Source organism: Triplophysa dalaica, chromosome 20 (genome assembly GCF_015846415.1).
Source record: "Triplophysa dalaica isolate WHDGS20190420 chromosome 20, ASM1584641v1, whole genome shotgun sequence".
In the NCBI taxonomy this organism is placed as follows: domain Eukaryota; kingdom Metazoa; phylum Chordata; class Actinopteri; order Cypriniformes; family Nemacheilidae; genus Triplophysa; species Triplophysa dalaica.
Window position 1 is genome coordinate 9265745 of NC_079561.1, and position 16003 is coordinate 9281747.

The window sequence follows — 16003 nt, forward strand, 5'->3', positions numbered from 1 at the left end:
AAAATGAACCAAGCACATCTATGATTTTTACAGATTGCTTTTAGTTGCTTTTACATGGAGTGAATAAAAATTAAATAGTTCATTAGGTTATACAGTATGACAATCATACATTCATTTTTTCTGATAATGAATAGCTAACTATTTAGCCTATGTCTTGTTAAATTGTTTATATAATTAAAAATAATAATTAATGCCCATTTTCAACACAAGTTTATCATACATGTAATTCTTTAAGCCATGTAGGGAAATAATACTTTTCTATATAATCTGTTTGGGATTTGCTCATAAATCCTTTTTATTTTGTATTTGTACAAAACCTCCATTCCTAACCTTTAATCATCTTATACCACATAATGTCTTTTATTATATGTTTTATACCAATAGTCTTTTATTAGTTTTTAGTCTTTTACTTAGATCTTTTCTTTTTGACTGCACCCTTTATTTCACATTTAGCTGTCTTAATTTAATGTAGAAACTATTCCACTTGAATCTGCTATGTTCTGTTTGTAAATGATTTTGTATAACAAAGACTGGAGTTACTTATTACAATTAAGAAATCTGTTACTTATCATAAGCCTCTAAAATATTATGATCTCTTTTTATTTGATTTCTAACGAAAACATTTGTATTTGTTCTTAAAAAAATATTTAAGCGCCTAATTGCTTTGTTTTATAGACAAAAATAAAGATATATTTATTTCCGTAATAAACAACATAGAAATAATGTTTTCGGATTTTAAAGGATTTCTTTCCAATCGGAAAATAGAATAACGCAATAATTATAATGTACGTGATTGGCAAAGTTTAATGTACATCCTAAGAAAAATTGACCAAGATATAGTTTTGAGTTTTTGAAGTTCGTTAAGTTAAAGATCTCTTCCGGGCGTTCAGGCATTCAGACCCTCTCACGTGAACTTCCACTCTGATCGAGAAAGCCGCAACAATTCCGTTTTAAAACTACCTGATATTATCACTCCAAATGATGACTGTGTGTCTTTACCATATTTTTGAGTTATGCATGTAACAATTTCTTTCTACAAAAATATACCTTACACTTATTGAAACGTTTAATTTCACTCAGGTGGCAGGAGAGCTCTCTTGATGTTTTTAAGGTTAAAAATCAGTAGCCTATACAAAAACTTGGAAACGTTTCGCCCTTTAGCACTGAACACGCTGAGTAGCTTTTTGAAGACCCTTGCTCCCCCACCCCCTACACGCTGTGTCACGCACACACATACACACACATCCATCCGCTGGTCGGAGGAGGGGGTTGGGGTGGTGAGGAAACGGGTTGGTATGCCCTGGAAGTAATCCCCCAACCTAAAAAAAACACAAGGTGAAATGGGACCATCGGGAAACTACACGTGGAACCCGCTCTTCACTTCTTCATCTTTCGAAGGTCAAGCAGTCTCTGCAGGGACACAACCAGCCAACCTTAATAACAATAAAAAATACACATAAATATACAAGTACTAATAATATCACCTGCTTTAGTGTGAGGACAGAAATCAAGACTAGATAAGTCCTTGCCATTATTGTTTGATCGATTGTCTATTTTAACTATTTTTTTCATTTCAAGATTGAAACGTGTAAATAAACAGCTTGTTATTGATTCATTTGTACATTTGCTAAACCCCACGCATACATGTTAAATAACAAACAATAAGCTAGTATTAATTGAATTGATCATCGATAAGCCAATCTAAATGTAGAAAAATTCCTATACATTGTTCATGTCAACATTTGAGTGTCTCTCTATACTTTCTTAACCTATTTAATAAATAAATTAAACAATATCTTAATAATTTCACAGTGAGTAGGTTATAATAATAATAATAGATGACTGGATTAAAAAAATGTGAGATCATATTTGGCATTTAATCACGAAACAGCGTAGTATCGCGTGAGCGCAGGAAACAGAGAGTGCATCTTAACTTAGTCACCTTGCATTAAACATGCTGCATTCAATTATTTAAAAACGCTATCGGCTTTCTAATTCCCTTTTGCTTTCGATTATCATTCAGTTGCGATGCTCATCAGTCCCGCCACTATCCATCATTAATCATAACGCTGAGTACAACACGACCCCTAAAAACAACGCACACAACAGTTTACCAGCCCCTGTAAAGAGTTTGTGAAAGTGGCCTGACGTCACACTCCCACAATGCTCGCGCGCCCCATAACTCTGCCGCTGCAGCCTGAGGAGCGCGAGACACTCAGGCCCCGAAAAAAGAAAAATTAGAGAAAAAATTGTGAAAAAATAATAAACCAACAGATCAAGAGGAGAAAGACCGGGAACGGTGGCGTGGGTCTCCCACGGTAGGTTTGCGCTTAGTCGGTGCTGGAATGTTACGAGGGTTCCTTGTGAAATTGACTAATGCGGTGCTGGAAAGTTTTTTGGTGGGCAACTGCTCATAATGTAGCTGCACGTTCTGATGTGTGCATGTTTTTTTAATGAGTTACCGATAATTAGTACGTCCGTACACCCCGGCGATCCATGAGGAACATTACGACTGTTATGTTGTAAAAATAGTGTTGATGTTTTCTCTCGAGCCGACGTCTTTTATTTGTGCCATAGGCTATTTTGTAAAACAATGTTGAGGCTCCGAGTATTTAATTTTTAATTACGCGTTCGCTCGGAAACTTAATCGATAAATACGCTGCGGATGCAGAACTTTCAGTTTGTAAACAAAATGCATTTGATCGATCGCGGACTCTACTGTGCCGATTGATGTTCATTGTGGTTTTGGTGCGAATGGTTGAATTTTAAGTAATTTCTGAATATTTATGGTTCGCAGGGAGCGTATGCCTGTGCTGTGTCAGGGACAAAAGTTATAGAAACGTCCCCGTTAACTTTGAAACACTAGTTTATTGCTGTGGTTCGTTTTTTTCTGTTTACCTCTCTCATTTGTGTATGTATATATAATTCAGTGTTTGATATGAGATAATCCGGAACTCTAAACAGCTTCACTATTTTCGTCCAGACTTTATCTGCTGTTTCATGCTTTAACGTTAGCTAGCTTCATGCTGCAATGGCTCGATCGTCATTTGTTTGCTACTGATCGGATGTTCCTGGGCGGATTGTGACTTTTGTGTCTTTTGCCATCTTCTCTGAAAACTGCTTGTGTGTATGGCCCTGTGAAGAGGTACTTAAGCAAGAGTGTCAAGCAGTAGAGGTGTGGGTTAGCCTATTCTTCTATGGCAGGGGCGTACCTTATTTTATCACCTTTATTTGTTAGAAACAACATATTTAATTGTAAATCACGCATGTCACATTGATGAAAAATAAGTCTGATAAGAAATAAACATGGTTTTGTTCAGGTCATTGAGTCATCAGCGTACTTTATGAGTGGTAATATCGTCCATAAAAAAGATGAATTTCTAGATCAGTGAGCTTGCCGATTTTTTTACTTTGTAAAATCGTCATTTAATGCGCGTTTTAATTCATTTGGAAACTATATACAAGCATATCCGTTCTCAATTCAGCCACCATTAAACGTCATTGCTACACTGTAGCCGCATGCTCGAACACCTGTAGCCATCCAGATCTTTCCTCAAATATGTGCTGTAATAGTAAACAAATAATCTAGAATAAATGCTTTCGTGAAACTTATGACTATATATTTTATTAACTTTGCACTTTTTGCTCTCCAATAATTTCACGGTTTATCACTGATAACATATTAATGGAAAACTTCGACTCTGAACGGATTCATTGGATAAATAAGTGAAATGAGCTTTATAGCCGATAAAGAACACGTTGGAACGAGTTCTTAATGTTTGGAGGTTGTGGTCCATCAGGGCCCTTCACTTCCACTGCCTCGAGCTACATAATAAGGAAATGGAAGTGAGATTGTTAAGAGACAGTGCTTTTGTTATTGTCATTACCGTCTCTTGCATGTCGAAACGCATATTGTCGTGTGTAAGAGCGTTTCGTTTTCTGCATTAGAAGTGGTATGGAGCTTTTCCATGTTAGGAATGGGATCTTCAGAACAGTTTGGTTGAGGAAAGCAACTGTTGTATCTTCATAAAGTGTTCTTGCGTGGTTCTTGCGTGATTATGTTATGGGTTCCACTCAAAACATTTCCATTGTTCTTGTTTGATCACTTATTATCATTTGAAAATGTGTTTTTAATTTATCGGAGATTGTTGTGCAATGCAAAGAACAAAACACAAATGATTTGCTCCTACAACTTTCGAGAGCATTTTAAAAGTCTATTTTTTCCTGTGAGATGTGGGTTGTTTATTTAGTTGTGCCTGGTATAGGAACACTTTAACATTTGTGGGACATTTCAAACAAACATCAGTTTTTATTCATCGGTTTTGGTGAAATACTGTTCATGTGTTCTCTTAAAAACAGCTTACATGCTTGATTCAGTGCGTTTCGAGCGAGCGAAAGAGAGAGAGCATGTGCATCAAGGGGGGTTTTCTCCTCTGAAAACATCCCACAATTCCATGCTCCTTGGTGGGTAACAGGCTGATTATCATGAGAAAGCACATCAGAGGGGTTAATAGGTAGGACAGGCTTTGGAAAGCACAAACGCTACTTAATACCCAGTGTAGAATGGGGATCAGCTCTCATATGAGTGCTTATATCCTCCATTTATATAGCGTGGAGAGAACAGGAAAGATGCTCAGTCTGATAAATGGGTTACGTTAATTTATTAAGTAATAGCCTATGGGTTTATTGCAGGACATGTATGTTTGTTTGTTTTTCCAGTCGTGAGCTAATGTTTGTATTTGTGTTTCTACTTGTGAAACATACTCCGGGGATTGTTGTGTGGGGAGTTCAATCTTTCATGAACAGTAGCTGTTGAGCAGGGGCTGCCCTGGTCACTCAGTCAGCCCATAAAAAAGGGAGGAGTGAGAGATAAAAATCAGACCAAGTTCACTAGCAGTTTAACTCCTCCAAGCGTCTAAACACCCAAGTTGGATTCTTATCAATGATGGCTAGTGTCAGTCAAATCTTCCATTCAGTTTTCAAGTTGGAAACATTTTAAGTTTGGAGATATCTCATGTCGAGCTTTTCGTTACAATCAAGAAATTCATAATTTCATTAATCACCAAGACGATATAAATACACTGTAAATGCAAGTGTCACAAGTGGTAAACTCTTAAAAATAAAGGTGCTTAAAAGGTTCTTCCCAGTGATGCCATAGAAGAACCATTTTTGGTTTCACACATAACCATTTAGTCTAAGGTTCTTTAAAGAAACATCTCTTTCTTACCTTTTCATAATCCGAGGAACCTCTTTTCGCCAAAAAAAACTTTTTTGAAACAGAAAGTTTTTTGGAGTTTTAAAGGTTCTTCATGTAACCATTTAGACAAAAAAAGGTTACTGTATGGCATTGAAGAATGTGTGAAGAGTGTATTTGTTAAAAATTAGTTATTACATTAGGTAAAATGAAGTAATACTAATACAGCATTTATTAATGTTATTTCATGTTAATTTCAGCATTTACTAATACATTATTCAAATTATCGTTGTCACTATTAACATTACTGTCAAATTTTTGTGATGTCAAAATGTTTCATGATATTTTAATGTTAATAGAAAAAATATACATTTTTGTATTTCTAATGATGTTGGTTGTTCAAATTTGAAGTAAGGATTTTTTTTCTATTGTAAGATATTCAGATTTGGAATTTGTTTTCTCAATTTTTTACATTGAGAAAACTTCAAGAAAAGTTTACCTATTAATAATCTTAAGAATGCATAAACAACAAAAAATGTATATAAATGAAAGCAATTGTAACATGTTAAATAAACTGTACTCTAAAGCAAAGACTTAAAAAGAGCAAACACCTACTCAGCGATCCTTTAGCATCTAATAGAAATTGTTAGGGAAGAAATAGCTGTCATGAATAATTATTTCTGGTATATTTTTCAGCTCTTCTGTCCCCAAACATTACTCTTGCATAAACATCAGCTTAGTTGAGAAAGAAGCGGAAAGAAAGGCTTCTAATTCTAAGAATAAGATCAAGATGTAAACTTAACGACGGGAGTGGCAAATCATGTTCAAAAACCAAGCCTGTGATTAAAAATCCAAGGTCCATACTTATTATAAAACCAAAGGATCCTTGTTTATTAAACAAATTAAAAAGTAACAAAGATGAAGCAAAAATGTATGTCTACACTAAAGTTGTCCTGACAGCTCACATGCCACACTAACCAAGGAACCTTTCACATGCTTAACTCACACATGCACAAGAAAAGAGTGTTGTTTTGGCTGGTACACATTCTGACCGCACATGCAGTATGTGCTGCCTTTAGATAGTAAGAAGACGCTAGATGTTTGAAGCGCATAGTGCCACTGTACATGGGTAAAGCTCTTCTCCTGAAAGCAGCCAGCCAGGTGTGGCTTTTCAAGCCTTGAGTCTATCCATCACTGAACAGCACTTATGCTGCAAGCCCTCCTTCTCTTCCTTCAGATCTCCCTCGTCCATGTTTCCACCCCAAAGATGGTTCTTCTTCCTATCTGAGTGACTTATCGCTCTCTTACTGTCTTACTGCTACCTTTGTTGAGGATTTATAGTCCTTATGGAGGAAATATCAAGCTTTTTAAAATGGTTTTTCTCATTTTTTACTGCAGTCATTATCTGATGATTCTGACTGCATTATTGATGCACTTTTCCTCTGCTGTGTAGAGTAGTTTTTTGGCTTGTTTAAAAACTAACATGGAGACGAACAATTCTGTTGTTTGTTGGAATTTGACAAGGAAATCTCATTTAAAACTAAAGGTTTCCAAAAATAACAGAGGAACTTCTCGAATTTATCAATGTGGATGTACTCATGCCTTTATTGACAGTTTTGATTTCCATAATTAAATGATATAAAATTGCATAATGATTTATTTTATTTCACTGAAATAAATATTCTTATTGCAGTATTTACTGCTGCGTAATTTTACTTTGGCATCAGGGGATCTCAAAAATAGGAAAAAATAGGTTAACACGAGCTTGCTTGAGCAAAATATTGTTAAAAGAAAATTATAGAAAAAAGCTAAGTAAATTTGTAAGAAGTAAATTTAGATTATAAAGTTTTGAAAATAAGTGTGTCTCTGACAGGTACAACTGTACTAAACAGTCATGTGCTGAGAATCCAGAAGTTCTTAGATTTACAGAGATGACTCACAGGAAGGAAAAAGAAAGCTGAATGAGGAGAGTGAGAATCAGAGTTTATAGAAGAGGGATAAAGCAAGTGATTCGTGATTTATGTGTAGTCAGTTGCTCCAGTTGCATTTCCAAGATGCAACAAACATCAAAAGCTCTTGTAATTCTTAAATTATACAAAAAAGACAAAAGATTAAAAAAATTCCCAAAGAGAAGTGAATCTTATTTGTCTTTATGTAGTTGTCAGAACAGCAAAATACAATATTTTTCATTATTTACATATAGTTTAAGAAAATCAAGTTTTCTTGTTCATACAAGTATTTTAATCCTTAGTTACTTTAATATGACATAACATGTCTCCGTTAAAGGGGTAGTTCACCCAAAAATGGAAATTCTGTCATCTACTCACCCTCAGGTTGTTTTTTGTTCTGCTAAACACAAAGGAAGATATTTGGGGATCTGTTTGGTTAAGATTACAGAATTTTGACTGAGCCTGTGCTGCCAGTATCTGCTGTGTTTTTTTCACCGTAGATTTCAGTAACTTTGGGTACAGAACAGTAAAGCATCCCAGCACACTTGGATAAGCTCAAATAGTTCACACACATATTCTTGTGATTTATATTAAAGCATCATGTATGCCCTGCTGGTCTTTGTAAGTCCAGTCTGTCATTATGTGCTATGGGACTCTTTCCACTTTGTGCAGCTCAGTAACTCGGCATGGTCCAAGAACCCTGCCCACTTCAAGCACACCTCTTGATTAAAGTGGATAAGTGTTTGTTTGTGTTTGTTAATGCATAAGTGTGTGTGTTTGTGTGTTTGTTCAGTTGGTTGTGCATTACTGCAACCCTTTGTAAATGTTTTTTTCTTCCACTCGTGCATGATTTTTAGATAAGTGAGCATCAGATTTTTTAGAAACTGATCATCTTACTGCTGTTGCTTTCTTACATCTCTTAGCTGTTATGGAGGAAGAAGATTGAGTGTAGATATTTAGAGTCTCTCTCTCTCTCTCTCTCTCTCTCTCTCTCTCTCTCCTCTCTCTCCTTATCTCTCTCTCTCTCTCTCTCTCTCTCCTTATCTCTCTCGCTCTCTCTCTCTCCCTCTCTCCCCGCTCCGTCTCTCTCTCTCTCTCAAATATAATACAATTTTAAAGTACTTCAGTTTGTCATGTCTGCCCAAACAAACAAATAATAATGTATAGAAATGAATTAAAAAAACTTTTTGAGAATTTAGAATATTGGCTATATTACAGGTTTTCAGTGTTTCCTCAGCTACAGGCGTGTGTATGTCTCGGGGGTCGATGATACTTTTTTTTGTAGGTTTTTATTTTGACTTTATATACTCTATGAAATGCTGGCGTATTTTCAACACAGTGTTGGGTCAAAAGATGAACCCAACTCTTGGGTTGTAAATAACACTGCTGGGTTGTTTCTACCCAAAAAGCATGGTTGTTTGCATTGTTATGTCAAATATAATTTGTTTTGGGTAACTTTAACTCAACGGTTGGGGTTGTCTCTTTTTGACCCAGCACTAGGTTAAAAATAACCTAGCATATTTAGTCTAGAATATAATTGAAATCTCTCTCTTTCTCTACAAACCACAGCTCACTCCAGCGGCAACAGTGCAAAACTGTAGTTGCTGGATCCCCCTCAAAGAGGACGAGTGAGAAGAGGAGAAATAAGAGAGAACAAAGGAAAAGAAATAAAAAGAAGAGAGAGAAGCTCTGTTGTTAACAAATGACCTCTGTTGCTTGCTTTCTTCCTCTCTTTCTCCCTCCCTCCCTCGCTCGTCCTCGCACAGTCCAGAACAACAACAACAGAAGGAGAGAGAGTGAGGGTGAGATATGAAAGTGGAGAGAGAGCTGTGTCTCTTTCTGTGTGCCCTCCAGTGGCAGCGTGAGGTTTTCAGTTTGATTGAAGGCCGCTTTTCTCTGCTGTGTGGTGTGAAAGCTGTCCTAATTGAATGATAAAGTGGCCCGAGATGGAGTCCAGTGAATAGGCAACAATGCACAGCCTGTGTGTGGTAAAGGGTTTTTTTGGTACTCGTCCAGGACACTTTCTCTCTCTTCCTTTCTCTCGCTATCTCTCTCTCTCTCGCCCGCTGAGAGTGGGGGTCCTATTATCAAGCGCTCCACTAGATTTGGTCACATGACTCCTCTCCGCCTGCTCACTCAGTTCCTTCCCTCCCTTGCCTAAGACTGACCAATCAGATGACGGCAGGGATATTTCTCACTGACCATTTGGTCCGATGCCCTCATTTAGCGAACAGCTGACTCGAAGCACATCCTCCTGCTCTCCTACACAACTCATCTCGGCTGCCGGATACTGGCGGGAGAGGACATTTTCTGCCCATGCACTTTCGGTGGACCGGTTTGGCTGCACAGCTGTAACCGTAGAAGGGGTCACTTCCAATGTAGCAAAACACTCTCGTCTGTTTAATGAAAGTCAGATGTTTGTTTCACCCCTTATAACATCAGGGAGCAAAATGTTTGGGGTAATATCGTCAAGTGTTTTCTTTAACATGGCAGTATTATGTTATTTTAATAGAAGGAAAAAATAAGTAAAGTAAATGTTTAAAGGGTAAACATATTTCATCAGTAACTCTTCCTCAGGTCATTCCAAATCTGTGTGACTTTCTCTCTTCTGAAGAACACAAAATAAAATATTTTGATAAATGTTGGAAACCAAACAACATTGGACCCCATTGACTTCCATTGTATGGACACAAAACCACGAATACATTTCTCAAAATATCTTGTTTCTTGCATAACAGAAGAAAGAGTCATACAGATTTTAATCAACACGAGAGTGATTAAATGAGGAAATAATTGATATTGATAAAATTTCTTTATGATTCATGAATATAACCTGTAATTTTATAAACTGTAATATATTCCAACCGATAATATATAATTGTGATACTGTTAAAAAGTTTTGGGTAAGTGAATCGTTTCTCTTGACTTTACAAACCTGTTGATCTGAAAGTATTTGTTTAAATTTCGGAAAGTAGATAAAACACTATATATAATATAAGTATATTTAAATAGAGGCTAAATAAAATAGAGAGACTCGATCAATGTTTTTATTCCGTAGATTCTTTCTTCAAGAATCTTTCCAGAATTTTCCAGAATTTTAGTTTTCGTTTAGTTTCAAGCGGTTAAATTAATGTAGTATTATACGGTTGTTTATTTACACAGAACACGTTTGCCAGATTAATCTTACAGTAACTTTTCTGCCCTGCTCTGGGTCTGTTTGGTGATGTTATTAGGAGACTTCTAGCTGGGACAAATTGGACCTTTAATCGCGTCAAAAATGTCATAAAATCGTCAGTTCTTGACCTGATTCTGCTTCTTTACTGCGCTCTGGCTGACCTTCTTCTTTTAGTCCCACAAGCTTTATCTCATTCTGCTTTCGGCCACCTTGACCGACTTAAGTTTAAAGATCTGTTGTGGGATGTGGGAAGCATTAGTCGATCTCACCATTGCTTTCAGACATTTGTGTCTGTTCAGCTTCATCACCCAGCACAGTAGTCTGAATTCGCCTTCAGTTTTCAACGCCTGGCCTGTAAGACAGATGCTTTGAGCTTCTATAAACCTCTTTCAGTGCTCTTGCAGGCTTTCTCAAGTCTTGAATAAAACGCTCATGTGTACACTAATGTTTCAAGTTGGTTTTGTTTCTTAAGCACTGACACTAAAATAAGGTTTAGTACTTTGTTTTGGATAATTAAGTAGAGTCTTTCAGCTACTTCTGGATTGTTTTTTAATTCCTTCTTCTCTCTATCATGCAGTGCAATTTTTCTTCTGACAGTAGAGCTTTCAATACTGAATTTGTTTATTCAGTTTGGCATAGTTTAGTGTTTGGAAGGGCTGCACGATTATGACAAAAATCACAATTGTTAATTATTCAGCTCGAAATTGCAATTGCGATTGTTATTGGTGATGAACATCCAAAGCTAAATAATAGAATGCAGATAACAAATAATTATGGAACAAAATATGGAAATAATTATGGAAATAATTGTGATGTCAATTAAAAATCCAAAACGAATAGCTAAAGGACACGTCACACACTGCACAGAAATGAACGCAAATGGAGGATTTTGGCGATTTTGTAATTGTTTCACCCGTAATTGTAATCTCGAATTAGTTTTTCGAAATCATCTCACCGAGTGGTAAAGGTCATACGTGGTCGAAACTCTTTTATAGTTTTTTTATTTAATGTACGTTTTCTTTGCTACTTTGTCCTTGCCATGACTATAGCCCTGCTGCTTAAATGACACAAATAATATTGTCTGAAAAGTCAGAATAGGTATTAGTTTGCCCTTGTAAAGTTTAAAGCTGCTGTAAGAAGTTTCATCTTTCCGTTCAGTTCCTGGTGCAGGTCCAGCTCCATGCAGCCTTACGTCCATGTGCAACAGCTATGAATAAATATAAAAGTGGTCCTACATACACATCCTGCTGTAACCTGCAGGTCTTTGGAAGGACTCAAGGTCCATCTGATGTTTCTGGCTTATGTCCAGGTAGGAAAAGTGTAAATCTTTTCAGGACCTGTCTCCACTCCATTCCTCAAAACCGCACAGCCGAGATGCTTTCTGACTAGTGTCCAGAAGTTATGGCATGTCTCATAGGACAGATACATTCTTTCACTCCACTGAATTCTCAAAACAAGCAATTCCATATTCCTGGAGTTATGTGTTGTTGGCAGGAAAAACTAAAACGTTTATGGATTCGTGCTGCTCTGTTCTGCATGTCATTCTACAAGGTCCTAGACACATATTATAAAACATTTTTTATCTGTATTATGCAGATTTTAGATGTGTGAGCCATTTAAGGTGGTAAGGGACTTTCCTCCTATTTACGCAACTACATCTCTGATTGTCTGATTGATTCACTTCTGAAAGTTCACACACTGCCAAAGTGGAGAACGTTTGATAACATAAAGAAAAAAAAAATAACACCTTAACTAAAGTCAGGCTTCATGTGTCAGGACTTCTTTTTGAAAACCTACTTTTCAGCTGTTACTGGTTTGTTTTTCCATTGGGAGTTCTGTGCATACACTTGTGCTTGTTCAGTGCATGTTGTTTACACCAGAATATGTTGGCACCTGTTGTCACTGTTTGTAACCTACAGGCTATTTGTTTTAGAATCAGGCTCAACGACTAAAACCTCATTAACGTAGACAGCCTTTAACCATATTGGTTTTTACCGGTCTCAGTTTTGAAAAGTCGTTTTTTGCTTTTCTGTAATTGGACGCGCTGGACCGTTCAATAAATTTGCACCTCTACTGGTGTGCAGTAGAGGCTTTTGTCTACCGTCATTATAAAATTATATATTGATGTGATTTTTTTCAATTTAAAGTTTAAGGATGAACTATAATTATTTTTGACATTACACAATTCACACATTTTCAGCGTAACATTCATTTATTATATAATATAAAACACAGAATATAAAACACTAACAATTGTTTTTAAAAAAAGTGTTAATATTCCAAGTGTGCCAATCGAGGTCAAATGATAGATTTTTACTAGGAAAAGACGCGGAAGTGAGCAGTAAAATCTGCAGTAAATCTTCACATCCTGTGAATTTCCGGGTTTAACACATGTTTCAAATTACCGCCAGACAAAGTCATACGTTAGCTGTGATTGTGAGATACCATTGGTTCTTGTGTATCTTGTTACCGATTGTCTTATTACGTCGGCACTGAATGTGAAGTCCCATTGGTTCTCGATGTTTCATGACGTGTGAACGAGCTCTTGACTACATGCGTTACATATACGGATAATCTTCGTCTAAAGTTATCTTCTGGCTTCAATTCAGAAGGTTTTGAATGCGAGTTGTTTAGTAATAAACTGTTTGTTGGTCAATTTATTCAATAAATACTTGTGACTGTGCTTTCACTCATGTTTTGCGTTTTGTATGATTTAAAAGTGTTTAGGTGTAGGGTGTGGGTTGGGTTAGGGGGTCCAAAATAAAAAAACATAAATATTCATGAAACTATTGATACTTTAACAAATACGAAGAATTAAATGCATTTATAGCCAACATTCTTAACACACTCCTGCAGCCCAATACATGTAACCATACGCCATAATAAGCTGGTGGTGCTAGAGGATGCTCATACTTAAGACGCAACTGTTGGTTGTAAAAAGGTTAATTGATAGGTTTTTTTTTTTTTGAGGACAGTCTCAGAATACTGTTTTGCAAACGTGCATATCACAATGGTTTGCCGTAACATTGTCAGATATGGCTTTAATGTACTGCAGCAGTAAACAGGGCTGTTCATTTTGGGGGGTTGATATTACGTTTTAATGTTATTATGTTATATAATTGTCATTTTTTTAAAACATATGTTTTAAAAGTTATTACAAATTATTGTATAATGCATTTTTATTTAATATAGTTTACTTTAATATCAAGCCACTGAAAAATACTAGTCGAAAATTTTAAAGTAAAAGTGAAAGCACAGGTCTTCATTTGAGGTACCAATTAAGTGAACTATATATATTAACCCGATTAACTATATATATTAAGTTCAAACGTAGGAGTGACCATAGAGTACAGCAAACATAGATAAGCCATGTTTTTTTCTTGTGAATCCATGGTTATATAAATGGTAGTAAACGCAACAAAAACGTGGTTACTTCACTTTTACTGTGAAAAAACAAGGTTTTGAGTATGCAAGCTTTTTATTGTTTACATTTAAAGTTGTTTAACCACTGAAAATGTCAGATCTAGAATGTTTAGCAGACTACCATGTTTGTATATGCACACAGTTATGAGAGTGTGTGTTATGTGTTTGTGTGTTAGGGTGTGAATGGGTTAATGTTGTGTTGAGCAGGACAGACTGAGGCAGCAGTTTCACCATTTCACCATTCATCTGAAACCCAAACCCCTTCTGTACAGCAAGCAAGCCACACACACACACACACACACACACACACACACACACATGCACGCAGAGACTAACAGAAAGATATTCTGTCACTCCCCTGTGCCCTTACACTCTTGTGCACATGCACACTTGACTTTTGCATAAATAAGTTAGTCCTGTTGGCCTGTCTCTTTCTACTTTAGATCGTTTTTATAACAAACACTCTAAAAAGAAACTGATGCTGTATAGCACTAAAAGTGGTCTTGGCTCGTAATCATAGGGGAACCACTTTAAGTGCTGCATAGAACCATATGTTTGGTGCTTCAGCGGTTCTTTGGGATGACTGAGGTGCTATAAAGAAACGCTGAAGAACCATACAGGGGCTTAACAGATTCTTTATATGGTGGTGTATGGTTCTTCAGTGGCTCTATATAGAACCTCAATCTTCCCAAAGAACCGCTGAACAACCTCTGAAGAGTAACTGAAGCACTAAAAAATGGTTTTATATAATAGAACTTAAAGTGGTTTCCCTATGATTAAGAATGAGCCAAAAACCACTTTTAGTGCTATACAGCACCATATCTTTTTTGAGTGTACAGATTGTTTATGATCTAAAAACCAACATGCAAAAAAACATTTTGTATTTGACTTTAACAGTGTGTCTACACCGGATGCGACTGGCTGCGCCACATCCAGTGTGGACAAAATTAAAAATGCTAATGGGTACTAATACGTTTCTAATGCCTTTTATCATGTCGCGTCACGCCGGTTGAGTCCGGTGTAGATTTTCAAAGTAATTAAAATGATTATAGAACCGCTGAAAGAGTCAATTTCTGAGTCCATTTTCAGATTTTATGAATATCCTATTTATAGGCATGTTTAGGTAAAATTATTATTTTTGTTTCAATCTATGAACTACTAACAATGTTCTCCCAAATTTCAAAAAATCTTTCTATTTTATTTATTTGCAGAAAATGGAAATTTGAGAAAAAGTGTCAAGAAAACAAAGAAGATGCTCTGTATTTTTTCAGACCTCAAATATTGCAAAGAAAACAAGTTAATATTCACTTTCAAGCAATACAAGTTATAATATTAATACAGAAAAGTAAAAAAAATGTTTGAAGTGATAACCTCGAATGTTATCACAGTTTTCATGTGTCTTGTCATGCTGTCACACCTTCACATTGCTGTTGGAAGACTTTGTCACTCCTGAGATTTGATTTTGTTGAAATTCACCAGATACTGGACTGAAATGGCCACATTACATCTAGAAATAAGGATTAAAGGAAAATTTGGAATGTTCTCTTAAATTTTTTACCCAATTTTATATTTCTTTCTTCTTTTGTTTACGTTTTTTTTAATGCAGAGCTATGAATGTTTTAAAGGTTTCGTTTGAGCTTTGAATAACCAAATTACATTAAACCGAATAAATTACTTAACCAGTGAAACATTGGTTCCCTATCGAACACGCAGTTGTATAATTATATTGTTTTGTTCTTCATAGACCCGATGCTATTTATTGGTATACCAATGCTTATGCTAAAACTTTATTGGTCTACCATTACTCTATTAAGTTTTTTCCTTATTTATACATGGAAACTAATTTATCTGCGCGCATACACACAAACACAAAATCCAGCATTTGTGGTGTTGATTGGTGTGCGTAGGTAGTGGGCTGGAAGACCACCCCAGGTTGAACAGCCATTGAAGTGAGAACAAGTGTTTTTAGCTCTGGGGAATGAGAGAATAGAGCAAGAGAGAGCGGCATCTTAATGAATAACTGCTCTGCTGCAGCGTCTTTCACCTCGCGGCCTACGGGGAGTCCCCCCCCACCCGATGCACACATCTCTCTCTTTCTCTACACAACTCTTTTTTCTTTCTCTTTATCCACACGCAGGATTTTCATCACACATCGGTACAGCGAACTCATGCACCAGAGCTTTGTTACCTACATCAATACGCACGTCTTTGTGTGTGAGCGAGGAGGGGAGATGCAATGCGCAGTCAATCTCTCTCTGTCAT

At 36.3% G+C, this 16003-nt stretch overlaps 1 protein-coding gene across 2 annotated transcripts in view; it reads left to right on the forward strand.

Moving 5' to 3' along the window:
* The first annotated feature begins 1958 nt into the window (after positions 1-1958).
* Positions 1959-16003, forward strand: part of plagl2 (pleiomorphic adenoma gene-like 2) — a 35304-nt gene continuing 21259 nt past the window's right edge. For both annotated transcript variants that reach the window (XM_056732705.1, XM_056732706.1), the window contains exon 1: positions 1959-2318. The gene's annotated coding sequence lies outside the window, so the exon portion shown is untranslated. The remainder of the gene's footprint in view (positions 2319-16003) is intronic.